The sequence below is a fragment of the Halictus rubicundus genome, chromosome 2 (assembly GCF_050948215.1).
Source record: "Halictus rubicundus isolate RS-2024b chromosome 2, iyHalRubi1_principal, whole genome shotgun sequence".
NCBI classification, from domain to species: Eukaryota; Metazoa; Arthropoda; class Insecta; order Hymenoptera; family Halictidae; genus Halictus; species Halictus rubicundus.
In genome coordinates, this window is record NC_135150.1 from 8,854,683 (window position 1) to 8,876,762 (window position 22,080).

Here is a 22,080-nt window from a genome sequence, read left to right on the forward strand (position 1 = left end):
CCATCGAGATGATCTTTTTTGTACATCCGCACGGAGATACGCCCGGCTTCGGTGCAAATTGTTTCGTCCTTCCGGGTTCTATTGTTCGAAAGTCGAAAGCCTCGCCGCGGATATGATCGAACTCCCCCGGCGAGCCGACTCACGGTAATCCCTTGTAAATAATGCACAACGCCTTCGCAGCGGGACTATACCCGATACTTCCGGCAATCCTATGCCGCGAAAAGCCTGCGTGAAAACTAGTTGAACCCCGTTTCCCTGAAACTTGAAAAGCTCCATCCAAAGCCTGCGTTTAGCAATATGTATCGACGCGACCTCATCGATTCGACTTACACACGATTTTCTTTGGAATACAAAAGTTTCCGTGGCTTAGGTTCCTCGAGCGAAGCGAAACGACGGAATCCCGAGCCCGCCCGGTGCTAGTAAGTTCAGTTCACCGTAACGCGTATCCTTCCTTTGAATTTTTAAAAAATTCCATGCTAATGCGGAGATGATTCTTTCGTTGGAATTGCGTGTTTAGTCTGACAAGGATAGCGCCGGAAACATCGCTTTTGGAATGACACTACAGCGGGAAACTTTATCGCGACCGACCCGTCCAATTTAATTGCAACTTTGTAAGGCTCTAGGAAAGCCAAAGATAAGGCACACACATTTTTTTATCAGCTGACACTCGTGTTCAAGGAGTGGTCACAGATTCGAAGAAATTGGTGTTCACGAAAATACCGTAGGTCAAAAAATATTAACCCATTCAGATTCTTAATAATAATTGAACTTCAGGGAGGTCATATGAACGTAACGTAGACATTAGTATCGGATCTGAGTAAATTTTATTCTGTATTGTCAATTCTCTATTTTTAGTAAGGTCATTCGGAAATACAGAAAAATTCGTGTTATTTAGAAAAATTAATAGCAATAATATTTTTCAAATAATGAGGATATCACCAAATAAAGAAAATATGATTGTTTATTGCAGTTGTTGATATAATACAGTTATATTTATTGATTTACTAAACATTTTTACATTTAAGGTCATTTCAAGGTTGTGGCACAGTGCATGGTATAGTACAGCTACAACACTATCGAAGTAAATAGAGCATATATGTACAGTTGATTCTAAGAAAGTCAAAGTAACATTCATTTACTCTCAATTTTTCTCAACATTTTTTGTTGCTGTTCATAGCTGACTGAAAATTGATACTGATACACCATTCTTATCATATACAGGACATAGTAAGTTCTGCACACACGTATAATTGCTTTGCTAGTGTAACAGAAAGCAGCGAATGTTATAATTCACTAAATATAGTACGAAATATAGTACAAATTTAACACAATGTCGCTTTCAAAAAGATTTCTCTTCCCTGGCGTTGTTTAACACAAATTATGGTCCACGATTTAGCGTTCTGATGTCCTTCGTCCGTTAGTTAACTATTTTATGGTCCCATGTTTAACACGGTAAGTGTCATCTAAATATGTCCGAAATATGCGAGACATATGCGAACGATATGCAAAGAATGTGCAATGTGCATAAAATGCTGTACGGAACATATGTGTTATGCAAAATAGAAAATTTGTTTCTAGAACCCATAATGACAAACGAAATATCTGTTTGGGTTCCATTGCTCTGCCCTTACTCTATAAAAACATGTGAGAGCATAAACGTATGTAATTCAGCAACGTTCATATGTTACAGATAGACTGCGGAACTTTAGGCAAAACAAAAATTTTCTGCATGAATTACGAGGTACTGGAACCGATTTAAAATTTGTTTCTCCCTTTAATAATTGTAATAAGTTGGTGACAATATATCGATACTTTTAAATTCCTTTTGTTTCTCTGCTGTTTTATGTTTCACAAAATCGCCTTAATATATATTAGGACTAAATTATTCGCCTAATCTAAACAAGTATTTCAACCATCCGCCATATTGAAATGATACGCCACTCCAGTGTCATGTAACATCATCAAATCGACCTTTCATTTGAAAATCTGAACATTGAATGAAAAATTTTCAAGGGCTTAATTTCACTTTGGCAACCCAGAATTTTTTGACGTTTTACTATATAATCCTGTACATCTTGACGAGAAAATGACAAAAATCGAAATTTTAAGACGAGGAATTCACTCGGTCAAAAGTTATGCGTGTTTAAAGTTGAGCGATTACACTTTGTTCTGGGACAAGCTGTCATCGAACAATAATTGAAATATAGCGAAATATAACGGAATATAGCGTAGAATTGAAATATATTGCGAATAATTGAAATATAGTGCTTGTGCTGCCATCCAGCGGTTCGGCTCATCAAACGATGCACAATGCCCAGCAAACACAAACATGGCGGCGCCCCTACCCGTCAAAAACGTTTAACACAGTAAGTGCTGCGTCTGTCCCAGCTGACCGACATCAGACTCAATATTTTCGTGACATGAAAATAAGCGTACTTTCCATTTTTCTTTTATTATTAACGTAATCACTTATCGTAAATAAATATCTCTTATGTTTTTGTTAACTATACACTGCATAGTAACATACGTGAAACCTCTTTTTGTTCTTATTGCATAAATTTCTGTAGTACGGACTATAATAGTCAAAACTATAGCGGTGTCCGAATATTTTCGTGACCGACTGTACGTATAATCTTGAGGTTACATAGAATGGTGTCCTGGGGTCTCTCGTGACTCTAAAAATACTAACTTCTTCCGAATAATTGGATGTTGTGGCCTTGTAAATTTGATTGTAATGATTTTTATCGTAGGGTCTCTCACGGCCCTAGTGAAATTTGTAGTGCACTTATTTTCGAATCAATAAAAAATTATTGTAAATACGACATTTCTTTAACTTCTTTTGAACATTTGATTTCAATAGCCTTGAGCTGTACACTGTAAAAGTATCCTAGAAAATTTTTACGAAATTTTTAGAATAATCCTAGTGCGGCACTTCATAATCTGAGCAAACAAGATGTTATTTCAGGGTTAAGACTATGAAATACCACTTCTTTGAGGCAAGAGACGGAAGGAAAATTCGAGCCTCGTATCGCTTTGCAAAATGTGCAAGTTTTTTATAAGCACACCACTTGTCCGTCGAGCGAAGGTAGTTTGCGGCCATAAACTTGAGTTTTTTTTATAACAACGTTCACCGGAAAAGAGGTCGGCCGGATGATGCACCTACCTGAATCGTCGAAGACCGTGGTTTTTGTTGGCATGCCTCGACCACAATTTTAAAGCGACCGCAAATTAAGCAAGCGCAATTGAAAGGGGAAACAACGCAGGATACTGCAAAAACAGCTGCACTTCCTGAAAACTTCACTGAAAAGAGTTTAAATTTACCATCGCGCAGACTTACGATGCGTCCGTCGACGTTGATGACGCTGCAGATGAAATATTTTCAGACCCAGTCGCTGACAATTTCCGGCTCTAGTTTATGATTGCAGAATAGGAACGAATCCTCACAATTTCAACATATTGTTTTTATCGCATAGCAATGTGTTCTTATGTGCTCTGTAAATTGAATTCCACGACGGCAGGACCGAAGTAACTCTTATGAATGACATAGTTTTGCGTAATTTGAACAGCTGCAATATCTTATTCAATATCTTATTGAATATTCCGTACCATTGTATCATCTACATTTCTCAGTCATAAAAGAAAAAAGTGTGACAGGAAAACATGTTTCGGAGAACTAAATAATGTCGAGGGCAAACAAACTTTTCTCAAGGTCATGTTTTTTCAAGATTTCAAGGCCTTCGATGTTTTTTCAAATGGGATTTTTGTTATCTTTAACAAAGACAAATCAGTTCGATTTATGATATCGGTTACTAAAATCGTCCTGTAGCACCCTGTATAATTTTACGACACAAACCTGATTTTTAAGGTCCTATATTCTGCTTTTATTGAATTCTCCATATATGTCAACAACATGGGTTTTACCAGCGTCGTGAATCGTCCAGGAGACATACCCGAGCTGTGTTATGTTTACACTCCTTAGTATTCGAGGCCTCTCGAGCTTCGTGGCCCCTCACGGGGTATGCTCTGCGGTAGTGGGGATAATTCCGCGACATTTATCATCCAGGTCTTTTCGACATAAGCAGAGAAATCACTGTATAGAGTTCAACATGTGTATCAAAGCTGAACAAAAATCATCTAAATATCCACTAAAAGATAGATGTAAAAAAATTGTAGGTGTATTTACAAAAAGTTCATGGTCGCTTCGAAAATTCCCGAATAAACAGTTGACAAAAAAATGTACTATGATCGTGTTAAAGCTCTCTCTGAACCGTGCTATACTTGGCAAAATAATTTCTATCGGCCTGTTAATTATACCGTGGTTCATCTCGTATACGCCACTAAAACGCATTACGCGATTATGTGGCAATTCCGAGGACCTAAAATAAATCAGGTTTGCCATCTTTTTGTGGCGGAGTGTACCACTTAGGAGTTAAGCGACGTCCCTCGTTACAAAGCACACAAAGGTGAGCAACAGAGCGACGACGACGACGACGACAACACGACGCGAGGTGTGTCGAAGCGACAGTTTCGTAGAACGAAATTATTTCCGCGCGGGGCCAATCGTTCGGCCGACTGCGTGAAATGAAAGCGGTTGTACATCGTCGAAACCGGCAGCGACGACAGAAGTCCCAGTTGACCAACCCTTTCTTTCCGCGGCAATTCCCTCGCAGTCTCTTCATTCACCCACTCCGGATCGTCGTGAATCGCTTGAGGGTACCGCGACGCGACTTCTCGCGGTTGCCCGAAACGTTCGAGGCAAAGAACACGTCTCCACCCCCAGGTTGGCCGTGCTTCAACGGGAGAGTTATTACCCGGGGTGTTGTATGCAGGTAACTACAAGGGCGACCATAATGCTGGAAGTAATGCGAATTTGCTTGACAAGTGGTTGGAGGGTTGCGAGCCGCATTCGAAATCAGCTCTCCGACCGCCGACGGGTCCCGGGCTCGGAAATTCCGCGCGTTTCGCCAAATATTCCTCGCGTCCGCGTCGTACGTGCGTTCCACCGTAGCTACATTGGTACGTACGGTGACCGCGCGGTGACCGTTCTCCGTGAAAACGCCGGCAGGAGGATGCGAATTACGATCGATCCGATGACGACCACCGCGAACGTAATCGCCCGACAGTTTCGACACTGGAAAATCGGAGCACGGTATTCCGGGAACCTCGACGCTCAGACGATCGTACGCGTCCGCGTCCGCGTCCGCATCCGCGTCCTCAGGAAGATCGCCGTTTCAGTATCTGCTGCGCCACGGGAAATGGCCATAGACCAGGGATTTCGCAACGTTTACGTAGATTGCGGGAAGCACTCACGTGGAATATCAAGATCCCCGGCCGGCAGCTCGTTGAATTATTATATTATATTATTACGTCTTTTCGTTTTATGCAGGTACACCGCCCGACAAAATGATGAGACGTTTCACATATTTCAATATTCCGTACAAATAAAAGTGGAAAACTGCACATTTCACGGGGTGGCCTAATTCATATTAACACATCATTATCTCCGCTATTTTTGAAAATATGAGGAAACTTTATTGACCGATGTTCTCCAGTATAAAGAGGGCAACAATACGGGAATAACAGTTTTTTTTTTAGATGAAAGAGTTTCAAAGATTTCAAGGTCACCTTCAGTTTTTAAAAATAGAAGTGTATATTTCTCTATGCACTATTCGATGCAGCTTGTGATTCTCCATAAAAAAGTAGCAACCTATATATGTCGAAAAATTATTAATTTACGAGATATTTCAACTTTAACTTTGTTAAATTCTGTAGGTGACCTTGGAATCTCCGAAACTCTTTCACCTACAAAAAAACTGTTATTGTCATATTGTAGTCCTCTTTATACTGAATAACTTTGGTTAATAAAGTTTTTTCATATTTTCAAAAACAGTAGAGATAATAATATTAATAATGTGCTAATATGTACTGGACCATCCTGTATATACAAATGATAGAAAATTAATAAGAAATTAGTTGTTTTAGAAAAATGGTTTATATACCATTTTCGCTGTACATACAATGTCTGATAAAAGCATTAGAACTGGTTTATATAATTTTTCTATTTGTTTTTGTCTTAATGGGCTCCAAGTTTTCATAATACTATCTCCTAATTAAGTCATTAAATTGATTCACACTCGCATATACAGGGTGGGGCACCAGATATTACTACCTTAATTTACGCCATTATTATTATACGTGGCGAGAAATGTTTGGATGGAGATTAAATGCTTTCAAAAGATGCACATACTGGTGTTATTAGTTTCTTTTTATGTGGACGCGTCAAGGACTTATGAAGGTCAATTTTGATTTTTTTAATGTAACCGTATATTTTTTATGCACCAATCGATGTAGCTTCTTATTCTCTATAAAAAAATATATCAACCTTTGTCGGAAAACGATTAGTGTAGGAGCTATTTTAATTTAAATATTATAACGAGAACCTTTGATAAAGAATAAAGTTTACGCAGAAGCTTCGACTACATTGCTCGATATGAAAGAATGTATTCTTCTTAGCAACATTTACTACAAGACGTGTAATTATCATAACCTACCTAATTGTAAGCTAACCTAGATCTCATCCAGATCTAATTCGAACTAACCAAGGGTTAATAATTAACGATAACGTGAATGTCAGAGTTAGGTGTGGATCAGATTTAGACAGGGGTAGGTTTCAAAACTAACTGCAATTCATAATCATTGTTTTTCATAGTCTTAATTTGTCGATTATTAAGTATATTACACATTCTATATGACAGAGATACAGTAAACATTTCCTATACTGATAAGTATAATACTTCTTACAAACTTTAACATCTTATTGGCGACATAACTTAGAATTCTTATTGCTGAGACGGGACGAAAATAACATATTAACTATGTATAAATTCTTTAATTTACACTTTATAAAGATATTATATTATAAGGTAGAGAATGTTGACTAATATTATATTATAAAGATTTATATTGATCATCATGAAAAATAATAAAAAATTGACATCAGTATGTGTTCAATTTGGCACCAATTGGCGTCATGCGTAGATAAGTTGTTAATTATTATCTGAAGTAATTTCGTTACTTTGCACTGCATCTGTGTGCAGAAAAAATGATTTATGTTTTAAAAGGATAGAGATCCGGCAAGCAATTAGAAAGTATCTGCGTCATGCATTACAGTGTTTCGCATTAGTAACAAATGTTGCTCTATTTATCGATTCGTGGGAGCAAACTTCTTTTTTTACTGAGATCGCGGTGACCTTAAGTTCACCTCGAGAGAACACGTAGTCGTATTCTCCATCGACCTCGCCATTTTTTTTTTTGTAATTAATATTTATTACCCACGGGGTTCGTGGCAGTTATTAATTAAATGTGATCCTCACCGGAGACGAGGTACATTACTCGTCGCGATCCGCCTCGAGGCTTTCACAAATCTTCCGTTCACCCCTTCAGCTTCTCTTAACCCCTCTTGCCTCCCCGAGGCTATTCTTATCTGTTTCAATTGTCTCAATTGCTGGAAACTTTCCGCAGAATTATCGCAACCAGTGTAGAACTTGTCGATGATCGCGGTATTTCCCAAACTAATTCGAGCGTGGAATGCTTTAGGGGTTGTTTGATAATTTTGGGCGTTTTAGTAATAAGGGTCGCAACGTTATGTTTCATGCACGAATTTGCTTGGCACATCGGGACATTGAGACGAATTGTGGTATTTGATTCGAGTTTGTGGTATTTATTAGTCAAATTGAGCGGAAGTCCTTTTGTTTCAAAGTCTCTGGGTAAATATATGCATAGAATTCTTTCTGCGGATAATTCTTATTTAGTAGACTGCGGATGTTTATGCATTTATGAAGATGTTAACGGGGTGAAATATAAAAAAATACTAAGAATATTGTTGTTGTGTTCAACATGAAAAGACTATTAAGGGATGAAATGAATTTTTATTTAACTATTGCTTCCCACAATCGATGCAGAATATTTGTAAGCAAATTAAAAATTTTCAAAATCAATTGTAAGAAATAGAAAATAAATAAAAATGAACTTGCTCTTTTAATTATTTTCCTAAGTATGTCACAAATAATGTATCAACGTAACTAATGTAACTTTTTCCAATGTCTCCACAGTTCCATATTTCGCCTATTCATTTTTACCATAGATGCATAAAATTCGCAGTGTATTTACAAATTGTGGTACATATGTAATTTGATCAAGCTATCTCATTATTCATAAAAATACTGGAAACTGTTCCATGAATTACTTAAGAACAATGGAGAAGGATCATCGTCGAAAATTAATATAATGATCTCCATCTCTTCATTTTAGTTCAACCAAGAAGAGAAAGCACTTTATAGTGTTTTGAGGGCAAAGTATAAAAAGCAACTATAGGAAGAGTAAAATAAAATTAGTTTCATCATACAGCAAATGCACGTATCTACATATATTCAATGAGGTGAATTTGTTACTAATAAAAACCGAAATTGTCTACGTTAAATAATATAATTTGTTTTTGTTTCGCATAAACACAAAAATTTTCTAGAGAAGTAACATAAAAATATGTAAAAAACAATATCATTCCATAAATGAAACATTACTTTAAAAATGAATACTAACAATAATTTCTGACATTTAAAAATAAAATTGATTATTTAATACGTGAAGTAATACTCTTCAAATATATGTATAAGTATAAAATATGTTCTAAATGTTACATGTTGTCGTTTGTTTCATAAAAGTTGTATCGTATATTTTGAAGGTGATGTAAAATTATTGGAAAATGATTTATGAAATATAATTTTTAAATATCATATTTAATTAAAGAATATAATGAAAGAGTAGGCTTATGTACAGGATTGATTTTTGAAGAATAAATACTAAATAAGGAAGCTCCTAGGAAAAAATAAAAAGTACCACTACAAAGGTAGTTAAGCAGTTATTGTACTTCTGAATTGTAAAAATCTCAAGTTGTAGATTTCAATCCAATCAAACTGTACTGAAATACGTTCAAGCATTATACGGGTAGCTAAAACGTTGGTTAAAGTAATTTAAACACTCAAACGAAGCGGAATTATTTAAAACTTTGAAAGTAGAATGGAACAAAATCCCTCTGGGCCTCGGTTTACATTTAATACAATACCTTCATACATACCAGCATTGTACCGTCGTTGTTTAAGGCTTTACTAATGGGAAGCATGTATTCATATTTGTTATTCCTTTTAATTATAGGTACGTCCGCATTCATAAAATGTACTAATATTATTTAAAAATCTTTAGCACGTCAATTAAACAATTTCCTACAATGTGCCAATTAAGCTTAAATGTAACATGTCAATTAAATATTCCATCGCTGCTGATACATGTACAATATACATATTATACAATAAACGATAATAATCTATAGAAATGACATTTGCATGTCAGGTGATTAATACAGTAAGAATTGTGATCGCCAGCAATAAACTTTTTTTTTTAAATACTCTTAACGCTACCACTATATCTTTGAAACAAATTATTATTACTATTGCTTAAACAAAATTTAAATTATTAATAAGCTTACCAAGTTTGGATGTGTAATATTCAGTACCTTAATTTCAAAAAATTCACCAAATTACATTATAATCAGTGTCAAGCTAGTGTTCTGAGTGTCCCCTCAGAAGTAGTTTTCGAAATGTAAACTGGAAAATGTATTAGAAAGTTTTACATATAACATCATAAACACTCGAGTGATTAATTTACCTTAAATTTCGCATAGCAATCTCAATCATATGAGAGGTTAATTCAAGTTGATAAATGAAATAAATGCTATTTAAAAGTAAACTTAAGTATAATAATGATAATCATGAAAAACAAACCACAAAGAATTGACAAAATAATTTTTAAATATGATACAAAATATACAAGTAATACTTGACAATAATGTTTTATACTATTGACATTGAAAACTTAAAATATAAATACAAATACAGCATTAATGTAACTGCGAATAGTGCTTATTTTGATCAATTAGTTTATTTAGAAAAAAGCTGTGCTTGTTTATCATTTGTGTCTCACAATATACAAACGACTCCAGTTTCTTGACTTCGAAATGAACCCGGATAATCCATCGATACTAACGAAAGATGATATCGTAATTTCGTAGAAAATATAAGAGTAAACAAAGAAAGAATGTCGGTCGGACTTGTGTAAAGATATTCCGTATCAAATACATTTCTGTGAATGAGCTCTTACGTAAATTTGATCAAACTCTACATTCGTGGATCCAGCGCATCCGCGTTTCAGCAACTGAATCCCCTCATTTGAAAGGAACTATTTGAATCCTTTAATCGCAAGCTCCCACGTCACCGAGGTTGAACATACGAAGACCACGTCTCTCGAAATCCTTAAGAAACCGAGATCACGGTGCAATCCGTGTTCCCTCTCTCGGCTAGATGGTCGGAGAGCACAGTCCCCCCGGTTAAAGATAATTATCAAGCCCGAAGAGATGGGTAGATGGGACTTTGAGCGAGAAGAGGGCGGTTCACAAGTTGTCGGGGCAACGATGGCGGTAAAAACGTAATGAAAGCCGATGAGAACGAGGCGAATGTAAGCGGATCAACTAGAAAAATAAGAGAAAAAGGTGAACAGGAAGAAGAAGAGGTTGTTTAAGGAGAGACAGAGAGAGAGAGAGAGAGAGAGAGAAAGGATGATAGGGGAGCCCTCGTTCTCGAAAATGAGCAGTTCCTGGCTCAGTTAACGCCTATGAGGAGACAAGCGACTAGCTATAGAGTCTGCTGCTGGTCGGTCTTGGCGTGGGAGCTTTGGGGAAGAGGTTATTTCGCGGGATGTCACGCCTGGCCCATTAATAACCCTCGCCGCAAGCTCCCGAGGACTAAGGTGTCCCCTCTCTATCCGTTCTTGCCTTCCCTTGGAGTCATGGTCTCTGCCCGTGAGGAGCCGGGAGCTGGAGCAGGGAGCAAAGAGCAGAGGTGCAGGGAGTCCATGTCTCCAACCCCCCCATGATTCTCCGGACGGCGTCGAGCGTGAGGAGTTTGCAAAGCTCTCCTCGCGAGACGTAGTTAACGGAACCGGCGCACGCAGTCATGTATAATAGACAGAAGGAATCTCCCATGGGTGCTTGGCAGCTCATTTCGCATACGGGTTTTTTAGTGGTCGTGCAAGTCGTTCCTGGCGAATCGTTCCGTGCCGTGGGTCGAGTGTGTCGCGAGCAACAAACCCTTCCTCTTTGCCCTTCAACGTGCCCGGGTTTCCCTCCCGCGACGCGGAGTATTTTACCTTCAGCGATGGGATCGAGCGTGCCCCAAGCGAAAAGAGAGTTTCATTCCGTTCGTAAAGGGTTAGAGCCGGTGCGGATCTTGTTGCATCATGCGATGTCTATTAGAGATCATGGTTCAAAGTGAAACACACGTGGAATTCATTTATATGCAAAAACTGACCAAGGTAATTTAGCACAAACAATAATAGTTCGTGCTAAAAACTGACAATTGTCTGACAGTTTCGACGGAGATTTATACGCGTCTTTCGATATTATAATGATGAGGTATTAAAAATTTTGGCGTCCAAGAAATTATTTAACTAACGCGACAACTAATTATGATTAGATATTTTTGTACTAATATTAAGTACATTTGCACTCCAGTCTTCGTGTATCTCTTTGTCTTAAAAATGAAACGGAGCAGAAGCAAGAATTCAGAAAACCGCTTATAATAGTCGCCAATCGTTTAATTTCTTTCTTTTCCTAACAAAACAGAGTTAAGTCTTCGTAATTCATTTATGCACATGCATTTAATGACGAGAATTCATAGGCAAACGTTCTCATAAGCAGGCATTTAGTCTGCAAACACTCGTCCACAAACATTCGTATGCTTGCGCTTAACCTCAAAGAAACTCGCGTTCCCAAAGAGTTTTACACACAGGTCTAACAATTTTCGTCCGCAAACAGACGCAAACACGTTCAAGAAACGCAATTTGGAAATCTTCGTTCTCAAACACTTGCAGATCTACGCAACCCTCGTTAGAACCAATAATCATAATATGTACATTTTAGTTCAAGAAAATTGAAATTAAAATTTTTTATCCTTTCTTAAAGGTAGTTGTATACATATGTGAAATTGAAACGCAATTAAATTTTACAGCTAGTGTTAGATTTAAAATGAGACAATCCATAACAGAACTTTTAATGCAGTTTTAATGCTCAGTAAGTTTACTAATAATTATATTAATAGATACTCGAATTTTTTAAATGTAATACTTGTAGAGACGCGAAAACAATCCATAAAAAATCTCTAGTAAATAATCAGTCGAAAAAAGAGTGATGATAAACGATCACCGTGCTTCGTTAAATCTGTTTACGGAGCTCCGCTGAAACGTGCGGGAATCGTAATTAAAGCATCGCCGAGAAAGCCAAGATTACCTTATATATTTATCATGAAATTCAAGAAGCACACTCCGCAGCCCTGGAAAGTGGCACTTGAGCTTGTCGAGTTGGCGGAGCACCTAGTCACGCCCGGAAAATAATTTTCACAGTCAATATTACAAATTGCCGGGAATTAAATTCGCTTCGTCTGACCACGCTAATAAGGGCGTCACCGTTCGAACTATCTCGTGCAGCCATCGCGATGCCGCCGCGCCGCGCGACGCCATTTCATGGACGAAGTTACTGACAATCGCAAGCCCAGCAGTTCGTTCAGTAATACGAATTTGACGAACATCATCATGCTCCCTCGATCCCCACTCGCTTTACTTCCTGCCCCCGTTCTAAGTAAAACGAAATCGCTCCAAGTGGAACTTAATGCGGGAATAATGAGCTCTTACATTGTGGTACAAATTAATAACGCTAATGCCTCCTTACCGGTATCAATTACACTAACCTTATTACTCGCTTAAGAAAACGTTGAAGGTGCACCTTGCATAAATCGTCGTGCCTTTCTCAGAAGAGGCATAAGATTTTTATTTTATACAGACTGTTCGCGATAAATTGGACCAGCGTGGATCAATGTTTTATTTTTCACTATTTTTGAGATGAGAAGGTGATCTTCAGTTTTTTAAATGTAATGCTGTTTCTTAATGTCACATGAAAGCCTGGGTCAAGACGAATTCACTCATACGTAACACAATCACTTCCAAGGTCATACAAGGTCAGACATAATAGACATATGTAGATTGAACGTTTCGTAACACATAATCAAAATGTCAGGAATGTTATGGATAAAAACAATGTATTTGCTCACACTCGGCACATTATATTTTTGTTGGCTTAAACAGTTCTCTATACAGAATGTCTACTGTCATCATAAACACAGCACAGTTTACAAGAAAAATTTGTGAAGTTACAAATTCAATGAAAATGTTGTAGAACTCTTAACATACTTGTCAGTTTATTTTTGCGAGTCGCAAAAAGCTAGAAATTGCTCGAATTTAACGCCTAAGAACGAGAAGCACTCCTTAAAGCAAATCTTCCAAATGATGAAATTAGTGGTAACTAAGTCTTAATTAGACTGAACATTTTTCCCCCCGTAACACACATGAAAACGTAAAAAAAAAAACAGGATATATTATTTTTGCAAATATGTACACAAGAATACTTTTTAATATTAACTAGTTAATCGTGGTCCAAAATTAAACGTCTACATACCCTTATTATAATAAGAAAAATCGATTATACGATTGTTATACGATTTGATATGCGTATCGCATATTGGTAACAGGTAATTTTGCATACTAGAAAAGTGTTTTTCCCGAAATGCAATTCCCAAAATCGCTACCACAAATATTTGAAAGATTACTGACTAATTTTCGATAAAATTTCCGCTTCTAAAAGAAGCGGATTCTCCATTTGTAAATTTTTCCTTTATTTATTTTAATTTAAATAGCCACATCTTATTCAAAAATTAAATTTTTCAAAGCTGGCTTTAACGAGGACCAGCTGTGTTTATCTAGTTTAATTTAAAGTTTTAAAACTGGTTAAAAACTCATATCCTAGAGTTTTGCAAAATTTGTTTAGCAAAATTGAGTAGCATGACCATCTAATTTAAGATGTTTAGCTCAATTTTGCCAGCAAATACTACTAAAATATCATATAAGATATTCCAGATGTAAATACTGATTTTTAAAAGAAGCGCATCTTTGTATATGAGCTATTCAATGAAAAAGTGGTATAAGTCAATATTTGTCTGTTTGGTTTAACACCACATTGAATCAAGTAATTGCAATATAATTTTTGCGTGACTCGCATAAGACCAATGCAACATCCTTCTGATATTATTGTAGTTTGTACGACTTTTACTTCATTCCTGATTATGCAATGATTAACTGACTTGCACCATTTTTTCTTTATAATTTCTCTAATTGTTCATCCGTGTGAAGGTATGTAACCCCTTAATAATTTCCACTCTCTGAAAATTGAAAAATTAATTGAACAAAATTTGCGGGGAAAATCGAGTATTCATCGTGGCGTGAAAAAGTGTGGGACTCTGGCCGTGGGAATCGAGTACGGATCAGCAATTAAGGAAATTACAGGGGCAAAAAGGGAGAGAAAGGGAGCCAGAGGGAACAGTGGAAACGCGAGTATGATGAACGACGCCGAGAAAGAGATAGAAAAACATCATAAAACCTGGACCAAGGCCGGATTAATGTACGGTTCTTACTTTTTCGCTAATCCATAATCTTCCTCCACTGGTCGGAGCACCCTCTTAATTCGATTTCGCCGTATAATTGTATGTAAGGTGACACGGTTGAAATTAACATCGGGGGTAAATTCTCCTGGAATCTCGTTACGAAACGGAAGTGTCGTTAGATTCCATTAAAAATCAGAACGCCGAAATTAGCACTCATCGCATTTCCAGATTTGTAAAAACAGAGACGGGTAATGACAGTAGTAAGAATTAGAAGTATACTTAAAGTGTCAACATCTTCGTCTTCATAATACACTTTTGATATTTCGGATTGAAGTCGACAGGCTTATTCGGCTAAGTTGTAGGAGGATTAAGAAAAAGTACTAACAAGTACCCTATTCCCTCTTCAGAATTAACTTTTATTCGGAATTTAATTTTGAAATATGTGCATCCTTGAATCAAGTTAAACTGTGATTTGGCCTTTTAATTTTCATCCTTTCTTATTATTTCAGATTTCTTTTATGACTATTACTATTTCTTATTATTTTTCTTTTTCTTTAACTGTCTTACTATCCTATTCTTTGTTTCTTATCATTCCTTACTGTTACTTTTATTACCACAATTACTATTACTTTTACTCTTCTTATTCTGATGGTAGAAAGTGACAACTATCTCTATTTATCGTATAGATTACATAATAAGTAAACTACGGATTTTTTAAATTAAAATAAAAATTAAAATTAAAAAAAATTTTTTTATATAAAAATTGTCTGTATTCATTGCAAAATACTGGAGCTACGTATACGTTTATTTCGTTTTTTAATCGTTCTTAATAAGTCAAGCATAATACAGCACTACTTTTAGATTCTTAGAATATTTTCAGAGTTTCGAATTTCATTTACTCATTTTTCGCCTAAATGCATAAAATCCGCAGTCTAATAACGAGTAAAAGCCCGAAAATGCTCCAATGCGTAAGATATGGAAGTTATATCTTGGTCTGTTATATTTTTATTGTTGTAGACGTTATAAAAATAAATGAAACCTTGTGAAAAAGGCTTTTTAAGAAGAATTCTTATATTTGCAAGTATCAGAATTGAATTTGCCATATTACTGGCGGAGATAACTTAAAAAATATGAGTTTTCCGAAAATTATTTTTCTGCAGTTTTATAATTATTTTTCTCATCGTTATTTACATATTCCATGAAAAGAGAACATTCTGAGTTTTCTTTAATAACTGATTCTTCCTCCTCTAATAAAAAATGGAGCGAACGAAAGCTACGTCTGCATTGCGGTTGACTTATTCTACTTGTACACTATGTCTCATAATTTTCTGAATTTCCAAGTACCCTAACCGTCTTTGGTGAACAAACTGCAATATCTACAACGACAAGGGCTCTAAATAAATTAATTTCATTACAGAATTTAAAACAATTTAATAATTATGACAAATAATTATGATTGGTTACATTTCTCAACGACGCGACTGTCTTTGAACTCGTAATATACTGTTGCACATAATAATTCATTTGAAATTTAAATGATAATTTCGTTTGATAAGATTAAGAAAAAACTGAAATTTTAATTATATATTTAAAAATAGTCCTTTCATCGTACAAACTACAGGTAAAACGATAGGCCTTGTATCTTTTTCTATTTATCAGAAATTCCGGGAGCTTTTTATATGAAGTCGAGAACATTTATTTGTATTTGAACTGTTAGCATTACCTAAAAATAATCTCTTCTGTCGGTTGTAGGTCAAACGATAAATATAGTATTGTACCAAATAAAACCTAATTGAAATTTCTGAGGTCAGATAAACTGGAAGACGGATAGTATGCCAACCGTCAATGAAATTAGTGTAATGAATATGCAAACCGAAATGGATCCGGGGTTTGAAACAGTTCTGAAAATAACTGTTGGAAACAGTTCTATAAAGGTTCTCATTAGAAAATCTGAACTATTTTAAACCGGATATAGCCCGAAATAGCAACGGTTATAGAACCGTCAAAGGAATCTAAATTGGAACCGCAACCGAAACAGATAATAGTTCAAAACGGTCCTGAATAACAGTTAACTAGAATAAAGATTCTGAATAATCATTTCAAAAATCTAAATCGACATTCTATCAGTTTCCAAGTTCTAAATAAAACTGAAAAATGTTGAGGAACATTATAAAAATACAATAAAAACAAATACACAGTTGGAGATCAATTGGTTAAATTTGTATGTTAAAAAAATTGTCAAGCGATAGATATATTTTATTGATAAGAAATAGAAATTCTCCGCTTAATATACGATCGTTCAAAATTATGTAAATGCATGAAATTGCTTAAATTTATTTGAGAACAGATCGAACAAACATCACGACAGTTTACAAAAAAGATAATGCATGGTCATACAACGAAATGGTAAATAAATAATTGATGAAATAAGTGTCTTGCGACGCCCGAAATAAACGCGAATAAAATTATTAGTAGACAGCGGATTTTATGCATTTATGTGAACAATTGGTAGGTGTAATTTAAAACAGTGAACACATTCGAAGAATTTCAAAACACTGTTATACTATTGTCAACCTATTAAACGTATTAGGAAAGAAAATAAATTTCTATTTCACTCCAGTTTGTTGCAATTCGGTTAGAAAACATTTATTTTGCAAGAAGATCCCTGTCTATTCGTCACACAATCTTGGGTAAGGGACCCAATTACTGTGTGGGTACCAATTACAGTGCCTATATTAATTATACTTATATTTAGAACATAATGAATATTTAAAAAAAAGATATCAAATTTTTTTCATTAAAATCAATTAATATGTATATGTTATACAGGGTGTTCGGTAACTGGTGGTACAAGCGAAAATGGGGTGATTCTACATGAAAAAATAAGTCAAAAATATACAACAAAATTTTTTCATGTGAGAATTTGTTTTCAAGAAAATCGACTTTGAATTTTCGCCGGGTACGCGTGCACTTGATCATGTCTTGTTATAACGGATCTCACTGTAGATCATTGTCTCGATTGAAGTTTATGTTGATAAACACTTCCAGTGTCACGGAAATGTTTATTTTACCTATCTATTTAAAAGAAAAGATTATTGTTGCCTTTCATACATTAAAGCAACAGAACACGTTAGAAAGCGTTCATAGAAATTTAATTAGAAGAGCAGAATTATGTATTCGGCAGAATGAGCAACATTTTCAGCAATTTCTGTAATAATAAACTTTATGATTACTTCAACATCCTATTTCATTGTGTGTTCCTAATTTTCCGGTACGATAAAAACAAACTTAAACTGCGATAATGATCCATCGAGACAATAATCTACAGTGAGATCCGTTATAACAAAAATTCAAAGTTGATTTTCTCGAAAACAAAGCGTGACATGAAAAAATTTTGTTCTATATTTTCGACTTATTTTTTCATGTAAAATCACCCCCTTTTCGCTTGTACCGCCAGTTACCGAACATCCTGTATATCTATTTTTTAAAAGTCATTATACTTAAAAAAAAAAGTATAATTACTATTGGCACAGTAATTGGTACCCGGACAGTACTTACCCTACTAGTTTTTCGAAACAATAAAACGATTGACATTTCATCGATTTTCGTTTTATTGAATTCGAGATTGCATTATGTCTGCGAGTAATTCAATTGAACCACTCGATTACATCGCAAGATCTTCTATTTTAACGGCCGATTCTGATTTCATAAGAAACTTCTGTTCCGGCAACGGACCGTGGAACGGCAACTTAGAATCGATTCTTCTATGACAGTTGAGAAAATAGGTGTTCGCTTCTCTGTCGTATAAAACGAAGATGTCCTCGGCGGGGTTATTTCACGGGAATTCGAGGGATCCAATTAACGGCCCGTGGATTCAGAGCTAATTGTGAGAATCGGCTTACCGGCGTCGAGCGTAAACAGAGTTGTAAATTTTTCCAGCGCAGTCCACGTTTAATTGAATCTTTGAAGCGAACCTTTGAACGCTTCGTCGCGCGAAGCGCCTCGAGTTTCAGAGAAATCGGAGATTCCACGATCGACGGCCGAGTAACAGTAAAGTATTGACTCCTTTTATGACCAATCGAATTTAGCTCGGGTCACAATTATGTGTATGAAGCCTCGGGTCAGATTCCATTCCAAACGATTCCATTCCCCATAATTTGAAAGGGAACAGCCACTTTCTGAAAGCGAAGCACCAACGATATTTAATTACAAACAACTGATGAGATCCAAGAGAGACAATGTGACGTAATCTGATGAATGGACTGCTGCGGATCTTTATGTGAAATAACAATTGTCTTCATTTTTCTCACGAATGCGTCAAATCCGCAGCCCGCTCATGAGTGCCAAGAATGATTGCTTCCGACTCGTTACAATAAAAAACCATTTTTAAAAATGATCTTGATATTTCTTCGCAACAACACAATAAATACATCGACACAAATACTTCTCATCGTACGTAATGAAAAAATGTCATGATCTTAATCATTATTTGCTGGAAACAACAAAAAAAATCCAAATACACGTATCTCCCATTTTAGTTTATATGTCATGCATACAGGTTCTATGTTTATGATCTGCCGGACAACTTTGCGGGACCCATAAACTTTCGGCCCACTCAAAAAACATGTCAAGTCGAATAGGTGTCCTCATCCGTAATACGACCAAACCCGTCCCGAGCTGTCATCTTAAATCGAAAGAAAGCTGTACAAGCGACGTACTTAAGACTTCTCACGACGTGTAATTTAACATTTCCTGTAAAGATTTACAATGTCCTATAATTTTGACCTACTTGAGGACTTCTTCATTTATTAGAAAATGGATACTACACATAATCTTCCGTGTAGATATACAGTTTTTCCTCCATGTATGTCCCAAATATCTAGCCGACAAAAGTCCCAGAACTATCCCCACTGCCGCGCGGTATACTCCGTGAGGGGTCACAAAATCTGTATAAAACAATGTGGTATCTATAGTAAGGGGGAAGTCTCAAGATTGTGTCAGTAAAATTTGAAAAGGATTCAACAACGTAGGCAGAAGTTATGATATATTTATTAGAAACACGCATAATAAGTGACTCACAAAAGTATTCGAACGCTACATATATTATTACATTATTTAATGTTAATATTTTGTTGGACCACCTTTAGCAGTATATATAACGACGTGTCTCAATCGACGTTCCATACTATAAACCAATGATTTTGTAAAAGTACACTCAATGGAATTCCATACTTCTATGATTTTTTGTTTCAATACCTCCTTTGAAGTTATTTGATATTTATTTAATCTTTTTCCGATTTCAGCTCATAAATTTTCAATTGGATTTATGTCTGGACTTTGCGGTGGAGTAGTTAACATATGTGGTGTGTTATATATGATCCATTCTTTCACAATTCCTGCAGCATGCTTGGGATTGTTATCCTGTTGGAAGTGGAAGTCTTCCAATAATCCTAATTTGCGGGAACTTTCTTTAAGGTTGTTCTTTAAAATATTTAAATACTTATATTTATCGAGTATTCCATCGATGAATACCAAATTTCCGGTGCCACTTGCTGCCATGCACCCCCACACCATAACCGATCCACCTCCGTGTTTCACTGTTTGGTGTAAATTTTTAATTTCCAATTCCGTATTTGGTTTTCTCCAAACATAATTTTGACCATCTGAGGCAAAGATGTTAAATTTATTCTCATCCGAAAAGATGACCTTATCCCAGGAAAAACGATCTTTATTGAGATATGCTTTTGGAAAAGCCAGTGTTTTTTTTCGATTTACCGCATTAATATATGGCTTCTTTCGTGGTACACTGCCATGGAAATCGTTATTTCGTAAGATTCGTCGACATAATTCGGGATGAACTTCTTTATGAAACATATCAGCTACCATATTTCTGAGTTTAGGAGCGGATATAGTAGGATCTTTTTTTATTTCGCGAATGATAATTTTCTGTTCTCTTTCAGTTAATTTCTTTCGTCGACCTGATCGAGCGTTGTTCGCAATTGTTCCTTCATTTTTTGATTTTTTAATAATGTAATGTATTGTAGACTTACTTCTGTTTATAATTTCTGCAATCTCGTTATATGATTTTCCATCCTTATGCAATCGAAGTATCATTTCTCTTTCACACTTTTGTGTTTCTGGCTTTTTAATCTTCATTTTAACTACTACTGTGCACAGTTCTACGTTGCTGTTACGAAAACGATGCCTTAACATCAACTGAACGTACCAATGTTTTCGTTTAGTAGTAATGTATACATCCCTTTCTAAGAAAGATGAAAACATATCAACAGCGTTACAGCGTTCGAATACTTTTGTGAGTCACTTATTACGCGTGTTTCTAATAAATATATCATAACCTCTGCCTACGCTGTTGAATCCTTCTCAAATTTTACTGACATAATCTTCAGACTTCCCCCTTACTACAGGTACCAAATTGTTCTATACAGATTAGTTTAGTACATCTTATTTTATTCATTAAAATTTGTAAACGTAAGCGTTCGAATACTTTCGTGAGCCACTGTATGTCGCCGAGGCATGACCGATAACTGTTGCGGAATTATCTCTACTACCGCGGGATATACCCCGTGATGGGCCAAGAAGCTCCAGAGACCGCAGTCGCCGAGCATCGCTGTCCTATTCTACATTTGGTATAGAATAGTGACTCCACTGAATTCACTGTAGTATCTATCAACCGATATATATGTCCCTGGCCAGACCAGTGTTTTGGACATACATATATCGAATGAACACTGTATACAGCTATGTCTACAATATAATTGATTTACTAAAATGCACATTTTCTTCCAACATCATATGGAAACACAATGAACTTAGAGTATCCTATGTTTCTTCTGCGGAGGATATTCAGTCAACAAACAATTCCTAGATCGGAGGTCAGAATGATCGAGGTTCCGTATCAGGAGTTCATTCAGCACCGTTGCGCGTCACACTAATTCTAAGCAACGTTCGAGACAAGAACAATATCCGTAACCGTATCCGTTTCCCGTTGGTGTTCCAGGCGAGAATCCAGCAGCCATGCAGCACGGAGGTAGCGGCACGCTGAGGTCCGCCATAGTCCTGACCATGGTCGCAGCTCTAAGCTCGTCGCTCTTGAGGTGACCGTGATGGCTCCACTCAATCTTCGCGGGCCTTCAGTTCGAATGGTGCTAATTTGTTCTATCCTCGCGGGCAACCATCAGTCGCCAGGCGATCCCGAAGGAACGGACTTGCTGGGCCCGCGGCTCCGGCGTGGCAGAACATTGCAACGATCGAGTCGAACTCCGTTCACGAAGTGGACGGATTCCACCGAAAGTGGAAAGCAACCACGGAAAAACCCGCGGACGCTTTCCACGGGGGGGGGGGGGGCAATTTAGCGAAAATGGAGGTGACACCGGGCGACGCGTTTTTCGCAATCTGGGCAAAAACGAATACAATAGGGGACGAGGCTCCCGCGTCGGAGTCATCGTTTCTCGCGAAGGCACCA

The 22,080-nt window shown here is 36.5% G+C and overlaps 1 long non-coding RNA gene across 1 annotated transcript in view; it reads left to right on the forward strand.

Moving 5' to 3' along the window:
* LOC143364556 (uncharacterized) overlaps positions 1 to 21,749 on the forward strand; it is a 39,852-nt gene extending 18,103 nt beyond the window's left edge. The window contains exon 2 of the long non-coding RNA XR_013084181.1: positions 21,616 to 21,749. This is a non-coding gene — a long non-coding RNA (uncharacterized LOC143364556). The remainder of the gene's footprint in view (positions 1 to 21,615) is intronic.
* Positions 21,750 to 22,080: the final 331 nt, after the last annotated feature.